This window comes from Nelumbo nucifera, chromosome 8 (genome assembly GCF_055504915.1).
Source record: "Nelumbo nucifera cultivar China Antique chromosome 8, China Antique-T2T, whole genome shotgun sequence".
Taxonomy (NCBI): domain Eukaryota; kingdom Viridiplantae; phylum Streptophyta; class Magnoliopsida; order Proteales; family Nelumbonaceae; genus Nelumbo; species Nelumbo nucifera.
In genome coordinates, this window is record NC_142656.1 from 39,112,806 (window position 1) to 39,128,011 (window position 15,206).

A 15,206-nucleotide genomic window follows, 5' to 3' on the forward strand; every position below is an offset into this window, starting at 1 on the left:
GCCCAATCCGCAGTTGAAGCCCAACATGCAGAAAAGCTTGGCTGAAGCCCAATTCGCAGAGGAGGTCTAATACGAATCCAAGAACTAGAAACTGAGAAGAGTCCTTACAGATCTAAATTCTTGATGTAATCTTAGAGAGATATGATGATTGAGTTCATTAGATAAAAAGATAAGATTAGAATTAGGATAGGACTTTTCTATTCTTGTAAAGATCAACTTCAAGAGGAAGTAGGAGACCACCCCCTCCCCTTTAAGCTATATAAAGGAGGGGGCGGACCAGCTTTAGGCATCACACAATCACTCAATCTTGGGGATTGAATCACGAAGAAAAGAGCAATCAGTCAAGAAAGAAGCAAGAATTAAAGAAGAAGGTGGCGGCAAGAGGAGGAGATCTCAGCATCAAGGGCGATTCTAAGAGTTCTTTCTTTCCCTTTGTTTACTTTAATTCTTCTATCATGAACTGATTTGTTTTTTGCTAGGGCTGAGGAAAAGCCTAATTATGTTAATGAATATATTTTTATCTTTATGATTTATCCAAGATTGTGATTTTCATATAGTCTATGAATTATTGTGCTTAATGCAATTAAGAGCTTGGCCACCTCTTAATTGATTTGAGTTATGTGAATGAATCGAGAGAGGAATTCACATAATCGACTAAATAATTCATAGTGTGAATTGAATGGTATATAGAGATATATATACATGATTCATCTGAATTTCATGGTCTTCTTGGACTTAATGCACTCCCATCTTGAGAGTTCTACTCGAGAGATCGAAGGGTTACCTGATGGGCATAGGTTTAGTATATCTCGAGAGAGAATATTAAATAAAATTGGAAAGACTTCAGCTGATGAGAATGACAACTAATCTTGGTAAATCGAACCCATAAATATTCATTGCATTAGTTAGGTGGACCAAATGTCCTAGCGATTTCATCCATTGCATATTCGGTTAGTGATCACACTTGCTTCTATTTTCTTTTTCTAGTTTTTATTATCAGTAGTTCTTACCCTTAAAAATCTGAATTTCGATTGTCCAAATAATTAGGAAAGACAATGGTTCTAATACTTATTTTGTTAAATCCCCGTGGAAACGATAATTTTATACTACTTGATAACTAGTGCACTTGCTAGGGTTATATGTTTATAGCTATCAAGTTTTTGGTGCCGTTGCCGGGGATTTAATCCTAAAATAATATTAGAATTTGTTAACCTTGATTAATTTGGACCTTTTATTTCTGTTTTTATTTTCTTTTTATTTCTGTTATTATTTTTATTTTTGTTTATTTGTTTGAATTCTCTCTGGTTCAGATTTACTAGTGCATGACACGCACTAGAAAGGAAGGACGAGCTGAATTCGATCCAGAAATTGAGAGGACCCTTCGCTTATTGCAAACGGCCAACAAAAGAAAAGCAAGAGAGGAGGTTGTTATTTGCGAACCAGCCATAGAGATTGAAGGAGAGATGGCAGAAAATCGCACCCTCTTGGACTATGCTTATCCAAACATTGATGGTGCGACATCTAGCATTTGCAAGTCCACCATTCATGCCAACAATTTTGAAATCAAGCCTGCAATAATTCAAATGATCCAGACAAGCATTCAGTTTAGTGGGTTACCAAGTGATGACCCTAATGCACACATTGTTAACTTCTTAGAAATATGTGATACTTTTAAACATAATGGAGTTAGTGATGATGCAATTAAGCTTAGATTATTTCCTTTTTCATTGCGTGATAGAGCTAAAGATTGGCTTAACTCACTCCCTACAGGAAGTATCACCACTTGGAATGATCTAACCCAGAAATTTTTTGCTAAATATTTCCCACCCTCCAAAACAGCAAAGTTAATTAATGATATTACTACTTTTGCTTAATTTGAGAGGGAATCCTTGTATGAAGCATGGGAACGATTCAAGGAGATGCTTAGGAAATGTCCTCACCATGGGATACCAACTTGGCAACAGATTCAGACTTTTTACAATGGTAGCAACCCCTCTAATCGATCCATTATTGATGCAGCCGTAGGTGGTATGATCATGAGGAAAACACCGGAGGAAGCTTATGACCTAATAGAAGACATGGTGTCAAACAGCTACCAGTGGAGCAATGATCGAACCAATCAGAGGGGAGTACACCATATCGATTCCCTTGCAGCCATATCTGCGCAACTTGCTAGTCTGAATAAGAAGTTTGATGCTTTTAATATTGCAGCCATTAATACACCATCTAGCATCTCATGCGATTTATGAGGTCAAATAGGACCTACTAATTCTGATTGTCAATTAAATATTCCTTTTATTTCCCATGAGAATGCTAATTTTATCTCTCATGCTGGCAGGTCAAATTTCAACCCACACTCCAACACATACAACCCAGGGTGGAGGAATCACCCAAACTTCTCATGGAGTAACAATCAGCAAAAGGCACCCATGGGTTTCCTACCACAGCCGCCCCCACAAGAAAAAAAGAACAATCTGGAGGAAATGATCTCTAAGTTCATTAATGCCACTGAAGCAAGGTTCCAAAGTCAAGAAACATCAATTAAAAACTTAGAGGTTCAAGTGGGGCAGATTGTAAGCATGTTGTCAGAAAGGAAAGAGGAAAGGCTACCCAACAACACAGAAAAGAATCCCAGAGAGCATGTGAATGCCATAGCCTTAAGAAGTGGGAAGTCAGTCGGCAAAGCCCCAGAAAATGACAAGAAAGCTGAAATGGCCGATTTACAAAAGGAGAATGAGGGAAGCACCCCTAAACTGAATTTACATGAAATTAAACTTCCTATCCCCTACCCTGGAAGAGTCTTGAAGGCTAAATTAGATAGACAATTTGAAAAATTTTTAGAAGTTTTCAAAAAGATTCATATTAATCTTCCTCTTCTTGATGTTTTGTCACAAATGCCGAAGTATGCCAAATTCCTGAAAGAGGTAATGTCCAACAAAAGAAAGTGGGAGGATGGTGACATGGTAAAACTAAACGTAGAATATTCAGCCATTCTTCAAAAGAAATTGCCCCCAAAGCTTAAGGATCCAGGGACTTTTTCTATACCTTGCACCATAGGGAATATTGAATTTGAAAAAGGTTTATGTGATTTAGATGCTAGTATAAATTTAATGCTTTATTCTATTTTTGAAAAACTTGGACTGCATGAACTAACATCTACAACTGTTGTCCTGCAATTAGCTGATCGAAGCATTAAATATCCTAGGGGAATAGTAGAAGATGTTTTAGTCAAAGTGGGCAATTTCATCATTCCTGTTAATTTCATTGTGTTGGATATGGAGGAAGATAAGACAATGCCATTGATTCTAGAGGGAGACCTTTTCTTGCTACTGGTGATACTTTAATTGATGTGCGAAAAGGTCTACTTACCCTTAGAATCAATGGTGAAGAAGTGGTGTTCAATGTATTTAAAACCATGGAATATCCCAACACAATTGAACATGAAATTTATGCAATCCATAGTATTGATGTTGGTGCAGCCGAAGTAGACACATCTAAATCAGAAGACACGCTGAAAGTTGAACTTAACAATAGTCCTAATCAATTGCAATAAGCAGAGCAGAAGTTTGTACTGAAATCAGAATTGCGAAATTTGACTTCTGAGCCAGATTCTTTTGAAATTACAATTCATAATGCATCTTTACCTCCATCTCACACAAAACCCCTCCCATCTATTGTGCAGGTCCCTATTCCAGGTTTAAACCCACCTATGAAGGATGAAAGGGGGAAACATCGGAAGTTACAAACCAAATGGGGTGGACCCTTTAAAGTGGCTAAGGTATTCTTTCATTGAGCGATTGAAATACATAATAATGATGGGAGTACATTCAAGGTAAATGAACAGCGGTTGAAGCATTACATTGAAGGAGAACAACCCATCCACCATGGGTCCGTTCTCTCCTTGAAACCACCATGAATGAAACCTATTCAGTTTAGTGTTTGTTTTGTTCAGTTTTTTTTTTATCACTTATAAGTGTTTTCTTTTTTCACATCTCACATCTGCAGGATCTCAACGAGGCATTCAGGGAAGTCCTCTTAAATCTCTCTCTCTCCTTGTTTTGTTATGCATATTCCATACATTGAGCACAATGTATATCTTAAGTGGGGGGGGGGGGAGGATTAAGGGGTTGAGATGGAGCATAAAATGCACTCACACTACACAAGAAGAAAAGGGTGAGATGGAGCATAAAATGCACCCATCCTTAGATCCCAAACCCTAATTCACCTTTTGATGCATTGGACTCATGATAAGTGGTGGAGATGTGACACATAAGCAAGCTTATGGTAATAACATTCCTTGTTTTGTTCTGAAAAATTGTGACAGGATATTTTTGAATCTTGTTGCATGTGATTATGAAAACAAAGAGGGCTTACTCTAGTCCTAAATTATTCATGCGAAGAGATGCTTGTTTCCCTTGATTGTCGATTTCACTTGGGGACATGAGGATTGGCAATTTAAGATTATTCTTTGCCAAGTTAAAGAGGAAAAGAAGTGGACGAAGGGAAGGATCATGAATACTGATCAAGCCATGCGGGAGAACAAATACCTTGTAGAGAAAAATCCAAAACAATCTTTTAGTTAGCTTGTTCTAGTTTTAATTTTGTTTTGAGTTATGTCTTGCCCGAGGACGGGCAAGAGTTTAAGTGTGGGGGATTTGATGAGAGTAGAATTTATCATATTTTTATCCCCAATTATTATGTCTTTTATACCAAATTAGCATCTAATTGGACTCATATTTCTGTTCAGGGCATGAAAGAAGGCATCAGGAGCAAAGAAAGACAAATCGAATGATTTTTCACAGTTTCGACATCGTTTAGTAATTTGGACGTAACTCACGTATCCCAACTCCGAATGGGCTGATTCAAGATCCACTAAAAATATAAGAGAAAAAACCACAACTTTCATGTTTTGGGCTTTCGCAGATTCTGAAGGGATGTGGGATCCATCCTTTGGACGCCCAAAGATTACGGAATAAGGGGGCGAATTTCAAAAAAAAATTTTCTCTCCCTTCAACTGGGAATCACATTCCCTATTTAGAAAATCATATTTTCAAGGATCAATCTTGAACCATAAACTGAACCAGATCTTAACCAAAAGGAGTAGGAGAGGATTATACCTGATATGGAGAAATAGTATCCCCCAACGAAGGTGTTCACGCCCAAGGAAGGATCCAAACACTGCTCCCAAAGAAGATGACGCAGTGCAGGATGGAGCGGAATCAGCAGTGTTCTTCTCCAAGAACTCTGTCCTTCGCAAGAATCAACAGGATGGCACGTGAGCATAGCATCCTATCAATTCTTTCTCAAAGAACTGATGTCAAGATCGAATCTTGACTTCTCCCACAACTGTAGATCGAACTGGCAAACAGGGGCAGCAAGAACAGGGAGGCGACAAGAAAGAACTCTGCAGGGATGCTTAATTCTTCCTTTTTGATTTCAACACTGAAGAGGATCTGAATGTGTGTCTTCTCAAGGCTGCCGCCCCCTCCTTCTTTTGTTAACCTAAAAGATCAGCTTCTAATCCAATTAGGAGCTGCTTATCCAAATATTTGGATAAGACCTTTCTTTAGCTGATAGGGATAAACCCTTATCTTATCTGCAAATTAGATTAGCTTTCTCCTAATCTCATTAGAAGGTTTCTAGATCTGAATCACATTCAGATCTGGACTCTCTGAGTGGATAGGATCAACCCTATCCAATCTGCTAATCAACCACAGAATTCGCCCCATAAATAACTAATTAAATAGTCCAGTTCGAAATGGGCTTTAGGCCCATTAAGTTTATGTGCTCACTTAACCTTCCTAACTGCTGCCTAGTTGGGCTTGCTTGTATGGCGTGGGACCCAAGCATTGATCTACACATCAGCCACATGGGTTCGGCCCAGCCTTTGTTACAAGGCCTGGCCGAATATACTGTTATGTACAGTGCACCCCCTGAAACCCATCAAATGGGCTCTATGGGCCCAACACTTACCCTAAGTGGTCCCTGGGCCAAGCCACCTTGTAACACTCAGGGACTGTGGGCAAATGCAAGATTAGCCCATCGGGTATTATCCTCAATGGTCTTATAGTTAACCTCTCAGCCCATAATGATCATACACTGTCCAACAAGAGAGGACTTCTCCCTCGGCTACAAGGAACAGTGTTGCACTCTCTACTTATATGGATCCCAGGACTTAAAAACTTCTTGCAAACCTTTTAGAAACCATAATATATATACTTTTATATCTTATATAAAATATACTTTGCAAAACAAATCTCAACGATTGAAATCGGCTGCCGGCGTTCTTGCAATCCATCAGTAAGAGTGCATCCCCGATCATTACCTTTGTCCGACAAAGGGGCTGATCCTGTCACTATGATCACCCACTCAGATGAATTCTCAGACTGTCCCAACATACCCAGGTTTTGACCCCCGCTAAGGATCTCACTGATTGGTATATCAAAAACAGCCCAATCCGACACCTAGTGCTCTATCATAATCGAGTCTAGGGGTCGGGTGTAACTTTCTAATTTTTCCCATCAATCTCCAAAGTCCAGGGCAATACTGGAAATATGGTCCAGTTCAAAGATTCAATTAATCCTACACTGTATGTGCCTAGGGTCTCACCCTGGCAGCTGAGACAGGCCACCCCAACCGACTTGGTGGCACCATAGTGTCAGCCTTGTCAGGATAGGTCTCCCCAGACCGACCCGTTGGCCGTGAACATTCTAAACTAACACGAGTCTCGTTAAGTGTCCAGTTTAACGGTATTACACAGAAACATACCAAAGGAACATGAATCAAATATGCACTTTTATTCATTTACAATAAACTCAAAAAGTACATCCTTCTGATTGAAGCTAAGGGCATAGAAAACTATCTAAGGAGGCAATGATGTAACACCGGGCAAGAGAGTTTTTCTCCTCCCATTCCTGATAGTCTCTCCTTCGGGCCTCAGAAGCCCTATCACCCGGACGCTCCGGGCAGGATTCTTTGCCACTTTGTCTAGCTTTTCAGAAGCTAGGACCAGCATAAGGTTCCTATAACAGTCGGCGTAGTTTAGGCCCTTCAACATGTTGTCATCAAGCAATTTTGCAAATGATCTGTTTGCCATTTTCTGATAAAAGAGCAAACATCAGTCCACATCCATATTTGATTCATGTTTATTTCATATATATGGATTTTAATCTACGTTCCATTTCCATTTATTCATCTCTGAGATTTCCCTCCTTTCTCAGTGACAGAGACTACGGGTTGTCTCTGGAAATGTGGCAAATCACATAGGGTGCATGGAGCCAACTGTTTCAGCAGAATAACCCCACTCATCATATGAGTTTTCCCTTTGGCCTCTGTCAGACAAGGTTCAGAGTCGTTTTCAGGTAAACCTTTCTGTCCAGTGAGTGCTTACCCATCATATTCGTGAATGCCAAGGTACCGTGAGAAAGTTCCCATTTTCTGGTGAAGCCCCTTCCACATCGGTCTATGACGCCCCTATCATCTTATGAAACACTTAGACAAGCCCAACAGCAAATGGATAGCCCATTTTCTGGTGTGTTTCCTCATTACTAAAGGACCCATCCTCATGCTAATGATGGAAGGCCTTTAGAGAGTTCATCATATGAATCTCCCTATCACATGCACTCATATTAGCTGGAGGGAACAATTAATTACGCCCAAGTTCTAATTTTAGGTCAAACCAAAGTGGCTCCCACTGACTTTCATAAAGCCAGATCTCGGTGGACCTAAATCGGCTAGGGTTCCGCACGTGACCTCTTGATGAGGTGTGGGGCCCACCACTGAGGGAGGTCATCCAATGACCAAAAGGGACACCATGGCAATGATGTGCATTCAGCCATGGTGTGCGCAAGAGCCATTGTCGATTGAACATGGGCCAAGCACTTATGGCCCATGTACGTAGCACATCACACATCTCATGCAGGGATAAGTTGATCCAATCAATTAATCATCTGTAAGGCCCATTTGAAGCCCATTTTAAATCCATAATATTAACCATTAATATTATCTGGGTATATGGGCCGAATGGTTCAGCCCATATTGCTTTATGTGTTAAGTGGGCTTTTAGCAGTTTTAACTATTTAAAACTGGGCCTTTACAGGTTGGGCCGAATTAACCATTTAATTAAATATCAATCCTCAGACCATCAGTGAGAAAATTAGGGCTGACTTTCAGCCTTGATTAAACCCTCTATTCGGTCCAAACAGTTTGAACCAATCTTGGCTCGAATGGGTCTAGGGTTTGATCTTTAATTAATTCCTTAATTCAAGAAAATAATCTGAAATTAAATACTGATAAAAGAAAATCAAGAATCAGTCAATCAGGGCTGTTCGCACAATCCATCCTGCAAAACAGAGGTTAGATCATGTTTCATAAACTGCAAATCGTAGATTGCAATTCTCTCATCTGCGAAATTTCCTTCTCTGCGAAATCTCCTTTTCAGCGCCGCCATCTTCGATCCAAAAATAAAATAAATAGAAATCCTATTTCTATTAATGATTACATCAGATCGAATACCTATACATTCAGTCTAACGAAAAAAAATATTTACAGACCAAATGTAACAAAATAATCCAAAAACTGCAAAATCGCAGGTTCCCTGCGCAAATCAAGATTTCGATCTCCTCTTGTACGAACAGCCCATAAATCAAGAAAATCATGAGGAACAGTTCTAAATAATAATCAGATTTATATAAAATTAATTTCAGATTATTCGCCCATTAATTTAGGGAACAAATTTCCCAAAACCCATATCTGCGCAAATCGGGTAGAACGCCTTCTGCCCATTTGCGTAGGTTCAGATCTGAAACAAATCGGTTCAAGATTTGAACCATGGCTCTGATACCACTGAAAGGATGAGGGATCCATCCTTGGACACCCAAAGATTGCGGAATAAGGGGGCGAATTTCAAAAAGAAAATTTCTCTCCCTTCAACTGGGAATCGCATTCCCGATTTAGAAAATCATATTTTCAAGGATCTCTCTTGAACCATAAACTGAACCAGATCTGAACCAAAAGGAGTAGGAGAGGATTATACCTGATACGGAGAAATAGTATCCCCCAACGAAGGTGTTCACGCCCAAGGAAGGATCCAAAGACTGCTCCCACTAAAGGTGGCGCAGTGTAGGATGGAGCAGAATCAGTAGTGTTCTTTTTCAAGAACTCTGTCCTTCGCAAGAATCCGCAGGATGGCACGTGAGCACAGCTTCCTATCAATTCTTTCTCAAAGAACTGATGTCAAGATCGAATCTTGACTTCTCCCACAACTGGAGATCGAACTGGCAAACAGGGGCGGCAAGAACAGGGAGGCGACAAAAAGAATTCTGCAGGGATGCTTAATTCTTTCATTTTGATTTCAACACTGAAGAGGATCTGAATGTGTGTCTTCTCAAGGCTGCCGCCCCCTCCTTCTTTTGTTAACCTAAAAGATCAGCTCCTAATCCAATTAGTAGCGGCTTATCCAAATCATATTTGGATAAGACCTCTCTTTAGCTAATAGGGATAAACCCTTATCTTATCTGCAGATTAGATTAGCTTTCTCCTAATCTCATTAGGAGGTTTCTAGATCTGAATCACATTCAGATCTGGACTCTCTGAGTGGATCGGGTCAAAACCATATCCTATCTGCTAATCCACCTCATAATCGCCCCATAAATAACTAATTAAAATAGTCCAGTTTGAAATGGGCTTTAGGCCCATTAAGCTTATGTGCTCACTTAACCTTCCTAACTGCTGCCCAGTTGGGCTTCCTTGTATGGCGTGGGACCCAAGCATTGATCTACACATCAGCCACATGGGTTCGGCCCAGCCTTTGGTACAAGGCCTGGCCGAATATACTGTTATGGACAGTGCACCCCCTGAAACCCATCAAATGGGCTCTATGGGCCCAACACTTACCCTAAGTGGTCCCTGGGCCAAGCCACCTTGTAACACCCAGGGACTGTGGGAAGATGCAAGATTAGCCCATCAGGTATTATCCTCAATGGTCTTACAGTTAACCTCTCAGCCCATAATGATTATACACTGTCCGACAAGAAAGGACTTCTCCCTCGGCTGCAAAGAACAGTGTTGCACTCTCTACTTATATGGATCCTGGGAATTAAAACATTTTTGCAAACCTTTTAGAAACCATAATATATATACTTTTATATTTTATATAAAATATACTTTGCAAAACAAATCTCAACAATTGAAATTGGTTGCCGGCAGTCTTGGTTTCCATCAGTAAGAGTGCATCCCCGATCATTACCTTTGTCCGACAAAGGGGCTGATCCTCTCACTATGATCACCCACTCAGATGAATTCTCAGACTGTCCCAACATACCCAGGTTTTGACCCCCGCTAAGGATCTCACTGATTGGTATATCAAAGACAGCCCAATTTGACACCTAGTGCAGTATCATAATCGAGTCTAGGGGTCGGGTGTAACTTTCTTGTTTTGCCTATCAATCTCCAAGGTCCAGGGCAATACGGGAAATCTGGTCTAGTTTAAAGATTCAATTAATCCTACACTGTATGTGCCTAGGGTCTCACCCAGGCAACTGAGACAGGCCACCCCAACCGACTTGGTGGCACCACAGTGTCAGCCTTGTCAGGATAGGTCTCCCCAGACTAACCCGCTGGTCGTGAACATTCTAAACTAACACGAGACTCGTTAAATGTCTAGTTTAAGGGTATTACACAGAAACATACCAAGGGAACATGAATCAAATATGCACTTTTATTCATTTACAATAAATTCATAAAGTACATCATTCTGATTGAAGCTAAGGGCATACAAATTTGTCTAACAGATTTAGCCTTCATCAAAGTCAAATCCGGGCCCGAAGTCGCGGCAAGTTCATAGGAAGGCCCAATCCGCAGCTGAAGCTCAATTTGCAGAAAAGCCTGGCTGAAGCGCAATTCCCAGAGGAGGTCTAATACGAATCCAAGAACTAGAAATTGAGAAGAGTCCTTATAGATCTAAATTCTTGATGTAATCTTAGAGAGATATGAGGATTGAGTTCATTAGATAAAAATATAAGATTAGAATTAGGATAGGGCTTTTCTATTCTTGTAATGATCAACTTCAAGAGGAAGTAGGAGACCACCCCCTCCCCTTTAAGCTATAAAGGAGGGGGCGGACCAGCTTTAGGCATCACACAATCACTCAATCTTGGGGATTGAATCAAGAAGAAAAGAGCAATCAATCAAGAAAGGAGCAAGAATTCAAGAAGAAGGTGGTGACAAGAGGAGGAGATCTCAGCATCAAGGGCGATTCTAAGAGTTCTTTCTTTCCCTTTGTTTGCTTTAATTCTTCTATCATGAACTGATTTATTTTTTGCTAGGGATGAGGAAAAGCCTAATTATGTTAATGAATATATTTTTATCTTTATGATTTATCAACGATTGTGATTTTCATATAGTCTATGAATTATTATATACATGAATCATCTGAATTTCATGGCCTTCTTGGACTTAATGCACTCCCATCTTGAGAGTTCTACTCGAGAGATCGAAGGGCTACCTGATGGACGTATGTTTAGTATATCTCAAGAGAGAATATTAAATAAAATTGGAAAGACTTCAGCTTATGAGAATGACAACTAATCTTGGTAAATCGAACCCGTAAATATTCATTGCATTGGTTAGGTGGACCAAAAGTCCTAGCGATTTCATCCATTGCATATTCGGTTAGTGATCACACTTGCTTCTATTTTCTTTTTCTTGTTTTTATTATCAGTAGTTCTTACTCTTAAAAATCTGAATTTCGATTGTCCAAATAGTTAGGGAAGACAGTGGTTCTAATATTTATTTTGTTAAATCCCCATGGGAACGATAATTTTATACTACTTGATAACTAGTGCACTTGTTAGGGTTATATATTTATAGCTATCACTTGGGAAGAACACTGCTGATTCTATTCCGCCCTACACTGTGTCATCTTCAGTGGGAGCAATCTTTGAAGATTTCTTTGGGCGTGAAAACCTTCATTAGAGGATACTATTTCTTCATATCAGGTATATCCCTCTCCTATTATTTTGGTTTAGATCTGGTTCGTTTCTTGGTTCAAAATTGATCTTTGAAAAATGCAGTTTTTCTAAAACAGGGAATGTGATTCCCAGATGGGAGAGAGAAATTTTTGAAATTTTACCCAACCTACCTGCAGGGTTTGGCCATCCGTATGATGGATCTCGCATCCCTTCAGATTTGGAGTTCTCCAGCACATGTTAAAAGAACAAGTGTTGACAAATAGGAATCCAAGACCAGTCATTGGGACAGTATGAGAATTCATCTGAGTGGGTGATCATAGTGATAGGATCAACCCCTTTGTCGGACAAAGGTTATGATCAGGGATGCACTCTCTCTGATGGAAACCAAACTGCCGGCAGTTGATTTCAATTGTTGGAATTTTGTTTTGCAAAATTTATATATAAGAAATATAGATATGTATGGTTTCAAAATGTTTGCAAATGGTTTTAAATTTCGGGATCAATAGGCGTAGAGAGTGCAGCACTGTTCCTTGCAGCCGAGGGAGATGTCCTCTCTTGTCGGGCAGTGTTTGATCATTATGGACTGAGAGGTTAAGTGTAAGGACATTTAGCGTTACACCTGATGGGCTAATCTTGCATCTGCCCACAATCCTTGGGTTTTTATAAGATGGCTTGGCCCAGGGACCACTTAGTGTAAGTGTTGGGCCCATCGAGTCCATGTGATGGGCTCAGGGGGTTCATTGGGCTCTCTAGTGAATTCGGCTAGGCCTTGTAACAAGGCTGGGCCGAACCCATGTGGCTGATGTGTAGATCAATGTTTGGGTCCCACACCATACAAAAAAGCCCAACTGGGTAGCAGTTTGGAAGCCGGTTGAGAACTTAATACTTATTGGTTCTAAAGCCCATTCCGAACTGGCTGATTTAATTACCCCATTAAAGGGGTGAATTTCAGATTCAAATCTATTTGAATCTAGTAATCTCTTGATAAGATCAGGAGTGGGCTGACCTTATCTACAGATAGGATTAAGATAATTCCCTATCCAAATACAAATTTGGATTGGGATAACTCCTAATAGGATTAAGAGGTTTCTTAATCACTAAGAAAGAGGAGAAACCCTAATCTTGAATTACTAGAATTCAAACCAAGTGTTTCAGCAAGAAAGAACCTCCTCCTGCAAATTGAGATTAGATCTTAGAAACCCTAGAGAGAAGAAAAGCAAATACGCCAATTTCAGCTCTGGAGTTCTTCAGCCGCCACCGCCATTCACTGCCTAGTTTGATCTCTCTAAGAGGGAAAGATCAAGAAGGTGTTCTTGATATCAGTCTTTGCTGAAAGGCTAATTGTGTATGGTGCTCTTCGCTTCCATCAAATTCTTGTGAAGAATTTGGTTTGTAGGACGAACGCTGCTAGTTCTGTTCCAGTATCACTGCGTCATCTTCAGTGGGAGCAGATCTTGGGAGTATTCTTTGGGCGTGAACACCGATGTTGGGAGATACCGATTCTCCGTATCAGGTATAACCCTTCCCTTTCTATTTGATTCAGATCTGGTCCGGTTTTGGTTCGGTTAGATCCTTCAATATTGTATTCTAAAATCAGGGAATATGATTCCTAGTTTGAAGGGAGGAGAGAAATTTTTTAAATTCGCCCACCCTATTCCGCTGCAATCTTGGCGTCCATACGATGGATCTCTCCCTCCTTTCAGTGGTATCAAGGCCATAGGTTCGAATCTTGAACCAAGAAAATCAGATCTTAACCTGCGCAAGTGGGCAGAAGCTATTCTACCTGGATTTGCGCAGATTGTTGGTTTTATTCCAAGAAATTGTTTCTGGATGGGGGCGATTGATCTGAAATTAATTTTGTTAAATCTGAAATTTATTTGAAAATGTTCTTAATTTATTTTTTGATTTAAATGGGTTGTTCGTAAATGGAGATCGAAGTGCAGACTTGGCGCAGATAGTCTACGCAATCTTTTTTGAGGTTTCTATTGTATTCAGTCTGTAAAATATATTTTTTTTCTAGACTGAATGTATAGGATTCAATCAATAATGTAATTAATTAATAGAAATTAGGGTTCTGTAATTTTTTATTTTCTTGATTGGGGATGGCGGTAGTGCTGGAGATTTGCAGATCGTGATATCGCATTCTGTGTTTTGCAGTTTATGAAACTACAGCCCTTGATTACTAACCTCTGTTTTGCAGGTGGTATGAACAGTCCATATCTGATTTGTGATTGTCTAAAATTAGAAATATTAATTTCAGATCTTTCTTGAATTAAAAATTGGTTTTGGACCGTTTCGGACCAGATTGGACCAAAGTTATTTGGACTGATCTAGGGTTCGAATGGGGCTGTTCTCATCCTTGATCTCTCCCACTTTTAGGTCTGAAACAAATCTTTAATTGGAAAAACCATTTCGGCCCAACCTATAAAGCCTAGTTTTAAGGAGTTAAAACTACAAAAGCCCACTTTTGTGTAAAAGCTATATGGGCCGAACTGCTAACTGCTATTCAGCCCATATACCTAGATAATGTTAATTGTTAATAATATGGATTATAAATGGGCTTATTAATGGGCTTTACAACAAGTAATTGATTGGATCAATTCTTCCATTACATGTGATGCGTGGATGTTTGATGTCCAATGACCATGGGCCATAAGCATTTGGCCCGTGATGATACGATAGTGGCTCTTGCGCACACCATGGCTGAACGCACATTATTGCCATGGTGTCCCTTACGGTCATTGGATGACCCCTTCCCTTTGTGGTGGGCCCCACAACCCTGAAAAGGGACATGTGCGGAAACCCTAGCCGAATTGGGCCACCAGAAATCTGACTTTATGAAAGTCAGTGGGAGCCACTTTGGTTTGACCTAAATTAACTTGGGCATAATTACTTGTTCCCTCTGGTAATATGAGTGCATGTGATAAGGAGATCCATATGATGGACGCTCTAAATGCCTTCCGTAATTAGCACGACGATGGGCCCTTCAGTAATGAGGAAACGAACCATAAAATTGGGCTATCCATTTGCTGTTGGGTCTGTCAGAGTGTTTCATAAGATGATTGGGGCGTCATAGACCGATGTGGGAGGGGCGTCACCAGAAAATGGGAACTCTCTCACGATACCTTGGCATAACCTGAATATGATGGGTGAGCACTCATTGGACAGAAAGGTTTACCCTAAAATGGCTATGAACCTTGTCTGACAGAGGCCAAAGGGAAACTCATACGATGAGTG

The 15,206-nt window shown here is 40.1% G+C and overlaps 1 non-coding gene across 1 annotated transcript; it reads right to left on the bottom strand.

Moving 5' to 3' along the window:
- Positions 1 to 1,841: 1,841 nt before the first annotated feature.
- On the bottom strand, positions 1,842 to 1,948 carry LOC148789899 (small nucleolar RNA R71). The gene has a single exon (XR_016079914.1). It is a non-coding gene; the product is annotated as a small nucleolar RNA R71 (small nucleolar RNA).
- Positions 1,949 to 15,206: the final 13,258 nt, after the last annotated feature.